At 36.3% G+C, this 13,232-nt stretch overlaps 1 protein-coding gene across 1 annotated transcript in view; it reads left to right on the forward strand.

Annotated features, from left to right (window-relative positions):
• CSMD2 (CUB and Sushi multiple domains 2) overlaps positions 1-13,232 on the forward strand; it is a gene marked incomplete at both ends in the record, with an annotated part of 651,882 nt that overhangs the window by 326,295 nt on the left and 312,355 nt on the right. The gene's annotated exons all lie outside the window — the stretch shown is intronic.

Raw genomic sequence — 13,232 nt, forward strand, 5'->3', positions numbered from 1 at the left:
ACTGGAAACAAAAAGGACACTGTGTTTTTTTAGTAATAATAGAACAGAAAGCTACTTTTATTGCTGCCGAAATGATTATTATGCAATAGTACAAAATGCCTGAACATTAGGTGGAATAGAAAGGACTGAAAATATTTGGAGGGTAAAGATTTAGAAGAAAATCAGCAGCTCTGCTCTTCCTACATGTTTCGGTACAAAGCAGAGAGGGAAAAAAAGACTATTAATTCGAATTTCAATAAGTTAGGAAGAGGGTAAGAAAAATGTCTAGCTGCTCTTTTTTTCAGTTTGCAAATTTTAGGAGTGTGCATGCTTCAAGAAAGATTGAAAGAAGAGCTTCAGTGTTCACACAAGAACAGCATATCCAGTTCTCCATTAAAACAATCCACCTTTTTTCAGCCTTTCTTGTGACCTTGAAAAAGATACGGCTGTTGTAAAGAGTTGTGTTCATATTACATCAGTTTATTAAAGCAGCCCCATCTTTTCCCAGGGTCACAGGGACATTTTTTATTTTATTTTTAAAGGTGGGCTTCTGTAATAAAGAGCATAGGAAACGTTATTCTTCCAGATTGTTTTTCAAATGATCCTTGCTCATCTTGTTCATAGCAAATAGCCTTTCTTGCTTGTTGTTTCATCGCTTCTCTGGTGCCACATTTAGCTTCAGTTACAAGAAAATCAAAATACCTAAATACAAAAAATTCCCAGGCTCCAACTATCTCCCTCTCCTCCCATACCATTTAGCATTGTCAGTGTATGATTTGTTGAACGCTCTATTTGAGCTATGGTTAGAGAGCCACAGAGTGCCATCACTATCACTGGGAAGGCAAAATGCAGAAAATACATTTATTAGATTCATTCCCAAAGCTCCAAACAAGGAAGAGCACAGAGAATTTTAAGGGGATTAACTTGATTGCCTTTTGAATCACTAGCTATGAAAATCCTTTCCTCCAATCATGTAGGATTGTTCCTTTTTTCCCCCCATCTTTAGACATCAGCAAGAACATACAATGGGACAAAGATCAATTGATTTTTTATTTTTATTTAAAATACTCCTAACTCCCTTTTAATGACTAAAATTTGCTTGAGTTGGCTTGCTTCTTTAGAAGCACAGATATCTTCACGATAGCGATAGGAGGCATAGGTAGAAAATAAAAAAGCATGTGATGAAAAGCAGCAGGATGAAAACTAGAAGTTTTTGACCTGCCTTAGGCACAAATCCAAATGGATAATTTTGGACCACTCTCTCCTAGGAAATAGCAAACCATTTTCAGAAATGTTCTTAGAAAACTGTGTGACTTGTCCAGGCAGTCACCAGCAGGCTAAGGCTAAGGTCATAAATCAGGTGCAACTCAGACTGCATCACCTAGCAATGGACCTCCTGGTCCCAATTGTGATGATAAGTTAATGCATTCTAACACATGTGGCCATTGCGGATTAGCAGGCTAATTTAATCTTTCCCCAGCATTGGTCCTTACCTCTTCCAAGACAACAACAACAAAAAAGAAAACCTACATTTGATATTGCAGTTTCTTAATGCACACAGTTTACACAATTTCATATTTCAGAGCAGACAAGTAAACTTTAGACTCTGTGGGTAAAGATATTGCTTGATTGCAGGAAATGTTCAACTTAAGAGCACAATTGGCATCAAAAAATCCATCATAGGTTATTGCAGTCATAAGATTTGTTGGGTCCAATTTTACAATTTGTACGGCAATTGTTACGTGGTTGCTAAGTTAATCAGGCTTCTCCAATGCCCATTTTTGCCTTTTTTAAAAAAAAAAATAGAAAAAAAAGGTTGCAAACTGTAATCACGTGACAGAAGGATGGTACAACTTATCATAAATGTGAGCTAGTTGCAAAGCGCCCAACTTGTGATCTTGTGACAACAGGGATGGCATGATGGTCATAAGTTTGAGTAAAAAGTCATAGCTCACTTTTACTAGGCTGTTGTAACTTTGAACAATAGTTAAAAGACTGGACATAAGTTGAGGACTACTTATATATGATTAACTGTATCACCCAAAAATAGTGGAATATGTATTTTTTTATTTTTTATTGCTTTTATATAAACATATATTTAAACAAAAAAAAATACATATAAAAAACAAGACATGACATAAACAATACAATCAACAACAAAAATACAAAAAGAATACTAAACTTCCATTATTCCTAATCTTTCTAATCATTTTCAGGTGACTTCCTCGGGTCCCCCCTATCTGCGTTTCTTCGTTAATCCTCATTAGCAATTTCTATTTCATAATTTTAAATCATATTTAATATCTACCTATATTTAATTTCTTATCATTTAACAATCATTATTTCATATTATCCTTAATACTAAACATTAAATTCTAAAACTACAACCTATAAACACCTCCAAGTACATTTCAAACTAGTTGGTATAGCAATATTTCTTCAAATAATCCTTGAATTTTTTCCAATCTTCCTCCACCGACTCTTCTCCCTGGTCACGGATTTTCCCTGTCAGTTCAGCGAGTTCCATATAGTCCATCATTTTCATCTGCCATTCTTCCACCGTTGGTATTTCTTGTGTCTTCCAATTCTTGGCTATCAAAATTCTCGCCGCTGTTGTGGCATACAGAAAGAGAGTAACATCTTTTTTGAGAATTTCTTTTCTGACTATACCCAATAAGAAGGCTTCTGGTTTCTTAATAAATGTATTTTTCAAAACTTTCTTTAATTCATTATAAATCTTTTCCCAGAAGTCTTTTACTATGGTGCAAGTCCACCACATGTGGTAAAAGGTTCCTTCTATAGCTTTACATTTCCAGCATTTATTATAATATGTATGATAAATTTTAGCAAGTTTAACCGGTGTTAAATACCACCTATACATCATCTTCATCATATTTTCTTTCAAAACATTACATGCTGTAAACTTAATACCCTTTTTCCACATCCTCTCCCAGTCCTCCATCATAATGTTATGCCCCACATCATTAGCCCAATCAATCATCACTGATTTCACTTGTTCATCTTCTGTGTGCCACTCCAGCAATAAATTATACATCTTGGAAAGATTCTTTAATTTTGTATCTATCAGTAACGTTTCCAATTTGGATTTCTCTATTTGAAAAGCTCTTTTTTTATCCATTTTATACACTTCATTCATTTGGTAATATTGAAATATGTAATGTGGAATATGTAATCATTACTTTCATTTTCAGTTTGCCCAGGGATTTTCCCGTGTCCCCTTCTACTGTTTCACAGCATCTCAGGATCTTCTATGTTGCAAAGCCATGGACCACTTGTTTTCCATCTGGTCGTTGGGCATGATAATGATGATGATGATGATGATATAAATTTGTATGCCATTTGATTCACAATTATTATTGATGGCACACAACAATAGTAGCGTCAGGACATTAATTGTGGCCTGTTTTAGCAAGAATCAGCATTTAAGGAATTAAATGCACTGATTGTCTTAGGTTTCATATTCTAGCTTTGAAAATGCAAAAATGCAGGAAAAGGTTGCATTGCTGAAATCCAAATGCTAACATTTCTGAGAACAGAATAGAGCTGGAAGGGACCTCAGAGGTCTTCTAATCGGCCCCCTACTCAAGCAGGAGAACCTATGCCATCTCAGACAGGTGCCTGTCTAGTCTCTTTTTAAAAACCTCCAGTGACGGGGTGCCCACGATTTCTGGTGGCAAGCTGTTCCACTGGTTAATTGCCCTCACTGTCAGGAAGATTCTCCTCAATTCCAGGTTGCTTCTCTCATTGATTTGTCTTCAACCATTGTTTCTTGTCCATGTTATTTCCATGTTATTGTCTACATTTGGGCAAGAGGGGGTCTCTTCATTTTGATTTTACGGCAGTTGAAGATTAGTGTTGCACTCAGAGATGAACTCAAATAACTTGTGGGTTTTCTATTTCCTATTGTTTTATTTTAAGAGTGAATTAAGCATCTCACTGTGGTCCTTTGTTTCCATAAGAAGTTTTTTAGCCTGGAAATGTAATATGAGAATGGATGATGATGATGATTAAAGATGACAGCCCCAGGCGATTCTTATTAGTTTGCATAAGCTCTTGCATATTTTACAGGAATGTAACCCAACATTGTGCTCAATTGATTGGAAGTTATCTCCAGCGAGATCTGGAAGATTGTTCCTTCTGAGACTGGCCTCTCTATGAACACCCGGTGGTTACCTTAAAAAGTTTCCGTTCTTTTGCTTAGCTCTCATAAATTATCACAGAATGACTTTAACTCAACAGTAACCATTTGAATTGGAGCTGTTGAGAAATTGCTTCCCTTGGATTTTTAGTTTGTGAGGTTTTCTTCATAAAAATAAACCTGAATGTCCATGTGCATTTCTACTAAAGTCTATTTTATGTGTTTTGGGGTTTTTTTAAAATTAAAATTAAGCATCCATCTACTATATGGAATATATAGTTACATCCAGGGCTTTTTTTTGTCATAGAACGCTCAGAACGGAGTTCCAGCACCTTTTTTGGATGGAACCTTGTAGGGTAGGCAAGGCGGGTTGTATGACATGTGTGAGTTCCGGCACCTTTTTCTTTTACAAAAGAAGCACTGGTTAGATCAGTCCATAGACTGGACAATTAAGGGCACACACAAATGCCACATGATCTGCCTTCCATTTTCCAGACATCTTCTAAAAAAGAGCAGCCCCTACATTCCTTTGGTAGCAGGAAGACAGTCCTTCACATTGCCTCAAACATGGGGGGACATTAATCTCTTTTTTTATTGTTCAATGCAGAGAAAGCTAATTGGTTAGGAGTTCCTTGTCATAGGGACGCGGTGGCTCAGTGGGTTGGGACGCTGAGCTTGTCGATCAGAAGGTCGGCAGTTTGGCGGGTCGAATCCCGAGTGCCGCGTAACAGAGTGAGCGCCTGTTACTTGTCCCAGCTTCTGCCAACCTAGCAGTTCGAAAGCCCGTAAAAAATGCAAGTAGAAAAATAGGGACCACTCCAGTGGGAAGGTAACAGCGTTCCGTGCGCCTTTGGCATCTAGTCATGCCGGCCACATGGCCATGGAGACGTCCTCGGACAAGCGCTGGCTCTTCGGCCTTGAAACGGAGATGAGCACCGGCCCCTAGAGTCGGAAACGACTAGCACGCATGTGCGGGGGAACCTTTACCTTTACCTTTTCCTTGTCATGGTTCTGACAGATGAAGCTCTTCAAAGAACTTCAAGGCATTGTTTACCTTAAAGAATCTTTATTCAATTAGCATGGCATCAGCACGTACATGGTCAAAGCAAAAAACTGAATTCTCCTCCCCTTAGCACATAGTATCAAACACAATTCTGACACAATTCCGGTCCTCTAATTAACAGTCATAAATCACATTCTCCAATTAGTTTGAAATGCAGGTTTTCCCTCCTTTTTCTCCAACCCGCCATTTCTTATCATCTCTTATTTCAAAAGCCCCTGCTTTCACACACTATTACAATATTGTTATGTCTAACTAACTCCCATCACTTTCCTCATCCTCCCCCAATATCATCTAATTCTAAAAGTAAAGCATAGGAAAGGAAAAGGCTGCATGTCCATATGTTGTCAAAGAAAGAACACCCCAGCGTTGACATTCGTTGTTACTACGTAAAGTAGTAACCAGAATACCTCTACAGCTGTAACTTTTTTGTAAACCAGTGGAATTTGTTGGTTCCTGAACCAAAATCAAATATGTTGGTTGCAATTTTGATTGCAGTCCACATTTATGTATCATAATCCTTCATTGGCTGCATTCACACATTCTGTTAACCAAATGACCTGGGTCCAGGCATTAAACTAATTTGTAAAAAAAAACAACAACCCTCTAACCAAGTTCTCAGTGTATTGTGTGGATCCAGTTATTAGTTGGTCTTGGTGTTGGTTAAGCATGTTATAGGTGAACATAGCCTATGTGTTTGACATTTGAGAACCCCTGTCATGCATCACTGGAGCTTTAGTTATATCATCCTCTGTTTAGGAACAAGATGGGTTTATTTGGAGAAGTATTCCAGCTTCTTTCTCATGTGGCTTTTAATCTTGAAGAACAACTTGACCTAATTACTTGTTTCCATTGCAGAGGTCCATCCCTAGTGGGAATTCTTTCATCCTGCTGGTAAAATAAGATGGGGATGGGCAAAGAGAAGATTCTTCCCTATGTTTTATTAAAGAGGACTGCCTAAAATAACATGTTTTCAAATTAAGGGCCAACTCTTTATCCCTTGAGATAATTAGATTGGAAGTTCAGAAGAAAAGTTTAAATGGAGAGAAGAAGTGAGTATGGTTAACAAAAGAACGGAGAAGCATTTGTTAAACATTCCTGAAAGCACAGGAGAAGACTGTTCTGCCCTGTCTATTTATGAGGCAATTTTCATATTTAATGAGCTTTGCAGTATCTCTGTGGAATAACACTTGCAGGCTTTCATCAAGATAATTCTTTTCTCAGAAGCAACATGAAGCTGGTGTAATATTAAGCCTCAGATTTCTTTCTTTCTTTCTTTCTTCTTTCTTTCTTTCTTTCTTTCTTTCTTTCTTTCTTTCTTTCTTTCTTTCTTTCTTTCTTTCTTTCTTTCTTTCTTTCTTTCTTTCTTTCTTTCTTTCTTTCTTTCTTTCTTTCTTTCTTTCTTTCTTTCTTTCTTTCTTTCTTTCTTTCTTTCTTTCTTTCTTTCTTTCTTTCTTTCTTTCTTTCTTTCTTTCTTTCTTTCTTTCTTTCTTTCTTTCTTTCTTTCTTTCTTTCTTTCTCTTTCTTTCTTTCTTTCTCTTTCTTTCTTTCTTTCTTTCTTTCTTTCTTTCTTTCTTTCTTTCATTTATTTATTTGGCATGACGGATCAGTCAGGAGTGATTTTCACTCCTTTCAGTTGCCTCTTGCTTTTAGTCCTTTTCCCCATGTATTTCTTTCTTTATTCAGATGCATGTGTTCCTCTGTGCTTTTTGTGGAAAGCTTGATTGTGCTTGTAGCTTGTCCCTTCCCTGGGAGCTCAAGGTGTCAGTAACCAGAACCTCATCAAGGTGGTTGTGCTGAGGGAGAATGACTGGCCTAAAGTCAGCCACGGAGCATTGGGACTGAAGAGGAAGCTGAATGTCAACATGGTTTCAGGAGCTTATCCAGTATTCCACACTAAAGTTAGTTCTCCTCCTCCCTCCTTATAATAATCATGTGAAATGGATTCAGCTGAGAAAGAGGCATTGTCCAAAGCCTGTCCATTGATTTGGGGTTGAAGTGAGCAGTTGTTTGAAGGATACACACAAAGCTGGATGGGAAGGACTGCAAACATGAATGGAAGCAGTAAAGAGAAAGAAGGAAAAGTAGGGAGTTGAAGGAATGAACTTCTCACGTGTGGAATCAAGGTAATGAGATGAGAAAGGAACAAAATATTCAGAGGGGAACATATTTTGCATTTTTTTAAAAAAATCTACCCACACTATTGGCAACCAACCAGAAGTAAGTAGGGAAACAGAACGTTGAAATAGGATTTTCACACAGCTAATTCAGGAGCTAATAAGTTTATTGTCAATGTGAAATGTATACAAAGGAAATGGTACATGGTTGGTAGTGTTTATATTTGTGTTTGTGTCTGTGTGTATACATATGTATACTTAGTTATATATCTGTCTTTTATATTTTTATATCTTAGTTCATCACAGAAATACATTTTAAACAAAAACTCATGAAACTGTTTCTCCAATTGTGTGTATATATTTAGAAATGCATTTTCTACACCATGCTTACTTTTTAAATTGAACTTTAAAGCTTCCTCCTTCCATTATGCATTCAAGATGGACAGTGATTAATATTTATAAGTTACTTATATGTAAGGGTGTAGGTCTATACATAGGTTTTATATAGTATGTTTCAATGTGTGTTATGTAATTTAAGGGACGCAGTGGCTCAGTGGGTTAGGACGTTGAGCTTGTCAATCAGATGGTCGGCAGTTTGGTAGGTCAAATCCCGAGTGCCGCGTAGCAGAGTGAGCGCCTGTTACTCATCCCAGCTTCTGTCAACCTAGTAGTTCAAAAGCATGTAAAAATGCAGTAGAAAAATAGGGACCACTATGGTGGGAAGGAAACAGCGTTCTGTGCACCTTTGGCATCTAGTCATGCTGGCCACATGACCACGGAGACGTCCTTGGACAAGCGCTGGCTCTTTGGCTTTGAAACGGAGTTGAGTACCGGCCCCTAGAGTTGGAAACTACTAGCACACATGTGCGGGGGAAACTTTACCTTAATTTCTTATCAGGTGGGCATATAAGCAATTATTTGAATACTATGGAAAGCAGATTTGTGGAGGAGAAAAAATAACAGTTATCTGTCAATACACCTTCTTTGTTTTCTTATATCAGTATTCTTTGTAGTCATATTTGAGTGGTGTCTGTCACTGCCTGATCCTTCCCTGGTATCTCTGTCCTTAGGTGGAATTACTGTCTGAACTACACTGAATCTGAATCCTTTAAGCTCCAGTCAGTAAATTATTTTTACTGACATTGTTCAGAAAGAGTCTGGTAGCGTATTTTGGGATGATCAAACTTTGTTTTTTAAAAAAACAAACATAAGCTGCTCTGATCTGCAGTTTGTTTCATCAGATGCATGAAGTGGGAAAACAGGGAAAAAACCCATGATATATAATATAATTTAAATAGTAAATAATGTATATATTGCAAGTATATATTCATTTATGCAAATATTATTCTCAAGTACATATTTATTTTTAATGCATTTATAGAACTGACATGCTAATTTTTAACACACTGTATTTTGTATAACTGAGCCCCATATTTCATTATATTTGTCCATACAAAGTCTACATCTCCAGGCAATGCACTCATAGATGGCAAGTGTAATCAGATTGCCAATCCATTGAGTAAAAAGGGCCAGACATTTATCTTTCCAATGCCACAACATTATTATTTTTTTCCCTGGCTATAGTACGAGCATAAATAATCCACTTACACTGTCTGATTCTCAAATTCCAAGCACCAGCTATGTAGTACCATTGATTAACATAACTCTTCTCTGCTGACATTATATAATTTATATGTTTATGTACCTGCGTGTAGAGTTTGTTTTTGCCCTGCTTAGGTGTGTGTCAAAAACCATTAGTAAATTTATGATCTGCATCTGTTTTGTTCTACCATCTCATAGAGTTTGACCAAAGCTGATAAAATCAGGTCAATACAATCACAGTTAAGATAGCAGCCCTCAAGACTGAGGTTAAAAACAGTACCTTGGACAGCTCAAATAAAGCCTGAGAAAAATTCTTCTCTCCTCGGATGACTGTTTTCACACCAGGAAGCAAAACCCAGGTGAATATTTCGATAGGTTAACAAAGCAGAGAACACTGGCTAGACTCTGACATTTTGTAAATGGTAGCTTATTTTAATTTATTTGAAACAACGATCAAACAAACCAAGAGCCATAAAAAGTCCCTAAGCAAAAGGTGAGGTTGCTCCATACTGGAACTCGTCAAAACACATAGGGAAATTATGTATTTTGTTTTCTTTTTAATTTGGTATATATTTAATGTTTCATTGCTATCCATTCATTAGCTGTTTTCATGCTAATTAAGGAGATGTGAGAAATAGAGGCTGAGCCAGCTATCCAGTACGGTATAGTGGTTTGGGTATTAGACAAGGATTGCAGAGGCCCAGGTCTTAAATCATTCCTCACTGGTGGAAGTTGACTGGGTAAACTGATTTTTTTATCTACCAGTATGCATATAATCTATCTATCTATCTATCTATCTATCTATCTATCTATCTATCTATCTATCTATCTATCTATCTATCTATCTCTATCTATCTATCTATCTATCTATCTATCTCTATCTATCTATCTATCTATCTATCTATCTATCTATCTATCTATCTATCTATCTATCTATCTATCTCTATCTATCTATCTATCTCTATCTATCTATCTATCTATCTATCTATCTATCTATTTATCATCTATCTATCTATCTATCTATCTATCTATCTATCTATCTATCTATCTATCTATCTATCTATCTATCCATGTGTGTATGTTCTGCATTACTATTTCAAAGTTTGTATTATCTAAATTGTTAATTTTATTTTTTTTCTCTCCTCTGTTGCATATGTTTAATATTGTCTTTTAACCAAATTCTTTGTCCATGTCCACCTTTCCAAATTATCCTGATACTATTAATTTAGGTGTCATTGGTTTTTTTGTATATTTGAATGCTCATCCCCTTGTAACTGGTTAATGACTGCAACAAAGTTATTTAATGTCATTTCAGTTTGGGCCCATCCCTTTCTCTCTCAACCCTGCTTCCCTCACAGGAGTGTTGTGGTATAAAAGGATGGTAGAGCTCTATTTAACTACCTTGTGGTCCTGAAGAATTCACAGGATATAAATCTAACAAAGACCATTGTGATGGTTACAATAGTAACAATAGCAATCTATCTATCTATAGTTTGCCTTCTATAGAAGAATGGGTACTTAAGGTATCGAATCTTGCAGAAATGTCTAAGATTTCTGCTTATTTGAAGGATCATTCGCAAGAAAGATATATTTCAGTTTGGAGGAGATGGATAGATTATATTCAGAATAAATATGGGACTAAAAAGTTCCATTTAGCTTATGAGTAGATCTTAGATTTTTATTAATTTCAGTATTAGTATTGTTTATATTTTGTTTAAGTTATTATTATTATGTTTCTAATAATTTGAATGTATCAATGTTAGAGTTAAAGCACGTTATGAATTTGGTTAATTTTATAATGGATAATTTTAGTTAGATTATGATTATTATATTTATGACCTTGTATTCAGCTCTGGGAAGTGGGGGGGGCGGGGGGGTTGGGGTGGGTGGGTTTTGGGGATGTTTTGTAAAAAAAAAATTTTGTAAAACTTTTTAATAAAAAAAATAGTAACAATAGCAATCGAATTATGACATTCTGTTCAAAAGGAGAATATATAGGACATTTCTTTCCATCATTATCGTCTTTGAAAACTCCTCCTTTTTAATTCTACTCTTACAAAATAGAACTGTTCTCAGAAGGCAAATAGCAGATAACTAATGTGACACTGTCTCTAATAAAATGTCTGAAATGGACTTTGGTTAAAAGTAATTGGATTCTATAATAGCTCTTATCATGTTAATGTTGTTTCAACTGCTCTAGTTAAGGCCATTAATTTTGCTCTCATATATTCCCCTTTTCAGTGGTGTCTGTGAATATTAGGTAAACATTTGTTTCTGATAGAATCCATAATGATTTGTCCCAGACAGTTTCCTTTTATTGTTAACTCCCCTCTCCAATTATTCCCTGAAATTTAATTTTTGAAAAAGAATAGTATCACATGTGTTAATAGAAGAGCTTCTTATTTAATTGGATTCATAAATAGGGAGTTAATACCATACAGTGCTTAGAAATTCCCGTTGCCATTTCAGAGCTCCCAAATTGATCCGTGACAAATGTTTGGCTGAGTTTTTATGGCCTCTCTGATGATATTTTATTAGATTGTTTTTTTTTATTTGCACACTTGTTCAAGAAAGATGTGTTCTCTGCTGTCAGAATAACCATCATTGAAAGCAATGTTGCTCTTGAGCTGTTCATTCTGGCGTTCATGACCTGAATTTCTTCCTACGCTATGTATATAAAAATGTTTATATTGCTTTAGATGTAGATCAGAATTGGGCATGCTTCTTGAAAAAGTAATAAGGATTCTTTAGTACAGAAGCCATTTTTTTTATTTGAAAGCTGAAAACACTGTGAAGATAATCCTTTTTACCCCCTAGACTTTGACTACTATAGAAATTTAAGTATTTAAAAATTGTAGATTGTCCCAAAGATGCTTTTTCAAAAGACAACTGGGTATTGATTTTCTTGAAAACGTTTTACTTCTCATCCAAGAAGCTTCTTCAGTTTTGAACATTTTCAAGAAAAACGAAGTCCAGTTGCCTATTGAAAAAGCATCTTTGGGACAACCATGACCTGGATGACTGAAAATCTCCATAGATTGTTGTGTGATTCTTTATTTGTGTAATTGTTTTTTTTATTTTGTTTTTGCATTACTCTGTATTCAGTATCATTTGTAGGAAAATAGTGGGTTGTGGTGATTAATTAGATTAAATTCTGTTAAATATTTAGTAGGTAAAAAAAAGGTAAAGGTTCCCATGCGCGCTAGTCGTTTCCAACTCTAGGGCCGGTGCTCATCTCCATTTCAAAGCCAGAGAGCCAGCGCTTGTCCGAGGACGTCTCTGTGGTCATGTGCCTGGCATGACTAGATGCCAAAGGCGCACAGAACGCTGTTACCTTCCCACCATAGCGGTCCCTATTTTTCTACTTGCATTTTTACGTGCTTTCAAACTGCTAGGTTGGCAGAAGCTGGGACGAGTAACAGGCACTCACTCTGTTACACGGCACTCGGGATTTGACCCACCAAACTGCCGACCTTCTGACTGACAAGCTCAGCGTCCTAACCCACTGAGCCACTGCGTCCCTTAAATTACATAACACACATTGAAACATACTATATAAAACCTATGTATAGACCTACACCCTTACATATAAGTAACTTATAAATATTAATCACTGTCCATCTTGAATGCATAATGGAAGGAGGAAGCTTTAAAGTTCAATTTAAAAAGTAAGCATGAGCCACTGAGCCACCACGTCCCTAATATTTACTAAGGTGATGATAAAATAAGAACAGATTTACAGAATTGTTTGCCCACCAGTTTTCTGAGTAATTGGCTGCTTTCAATTCCTAGAAAGAGTGGCAAACTCTTTTCTTAGATAAACCTTGTAGAAAGGATGGATGACTGCTATTCAAAATTAAAATATGAAGTATAAATTATGGAAACACCATTAACATTTTTCTGGCATCTCTTTTAAAGTTAAAGTGTCTAATGCTAAGGTATCTGATGTTTCTAATGTTAATTTAATAGAGAAGCAGTTAGACATAGTGATGAAAACAGCAAGCTAGATACCAAGAGATTCTGAGTTCTATCCTGCCTTAGACACAAAGTCAGCTAGGCAATGGCAAACCACTAATGAATTTTTACCATAAGAACTGCAGGCATTTGTGCAGGCAATCACCAGCAGTCAAGACTGACTCAATGGCACACCCTACACCCACACACACACCCCCACACACAAACAGACACACAAACACCCCTAATGTTGAATTTCACCTGAGCAGGATATACCATCCATTCTAGATGAAAACAAGGAAGATCACTGTGGACAGTTTGGGAAGCATTACACCCACTTTTTCTCTCTCCCTTTGCTGTT

This window comes from Vipera berus (assembly GCF_964194415.1).
Source record: "Vipera berus genome assembly, chromosome: 9".
Lineage (NCBI taxonomy): Eukaryota > Metazoa > Chordata > Lepidosauria > Squamata > Viperidae > Vipera > Vipera berus.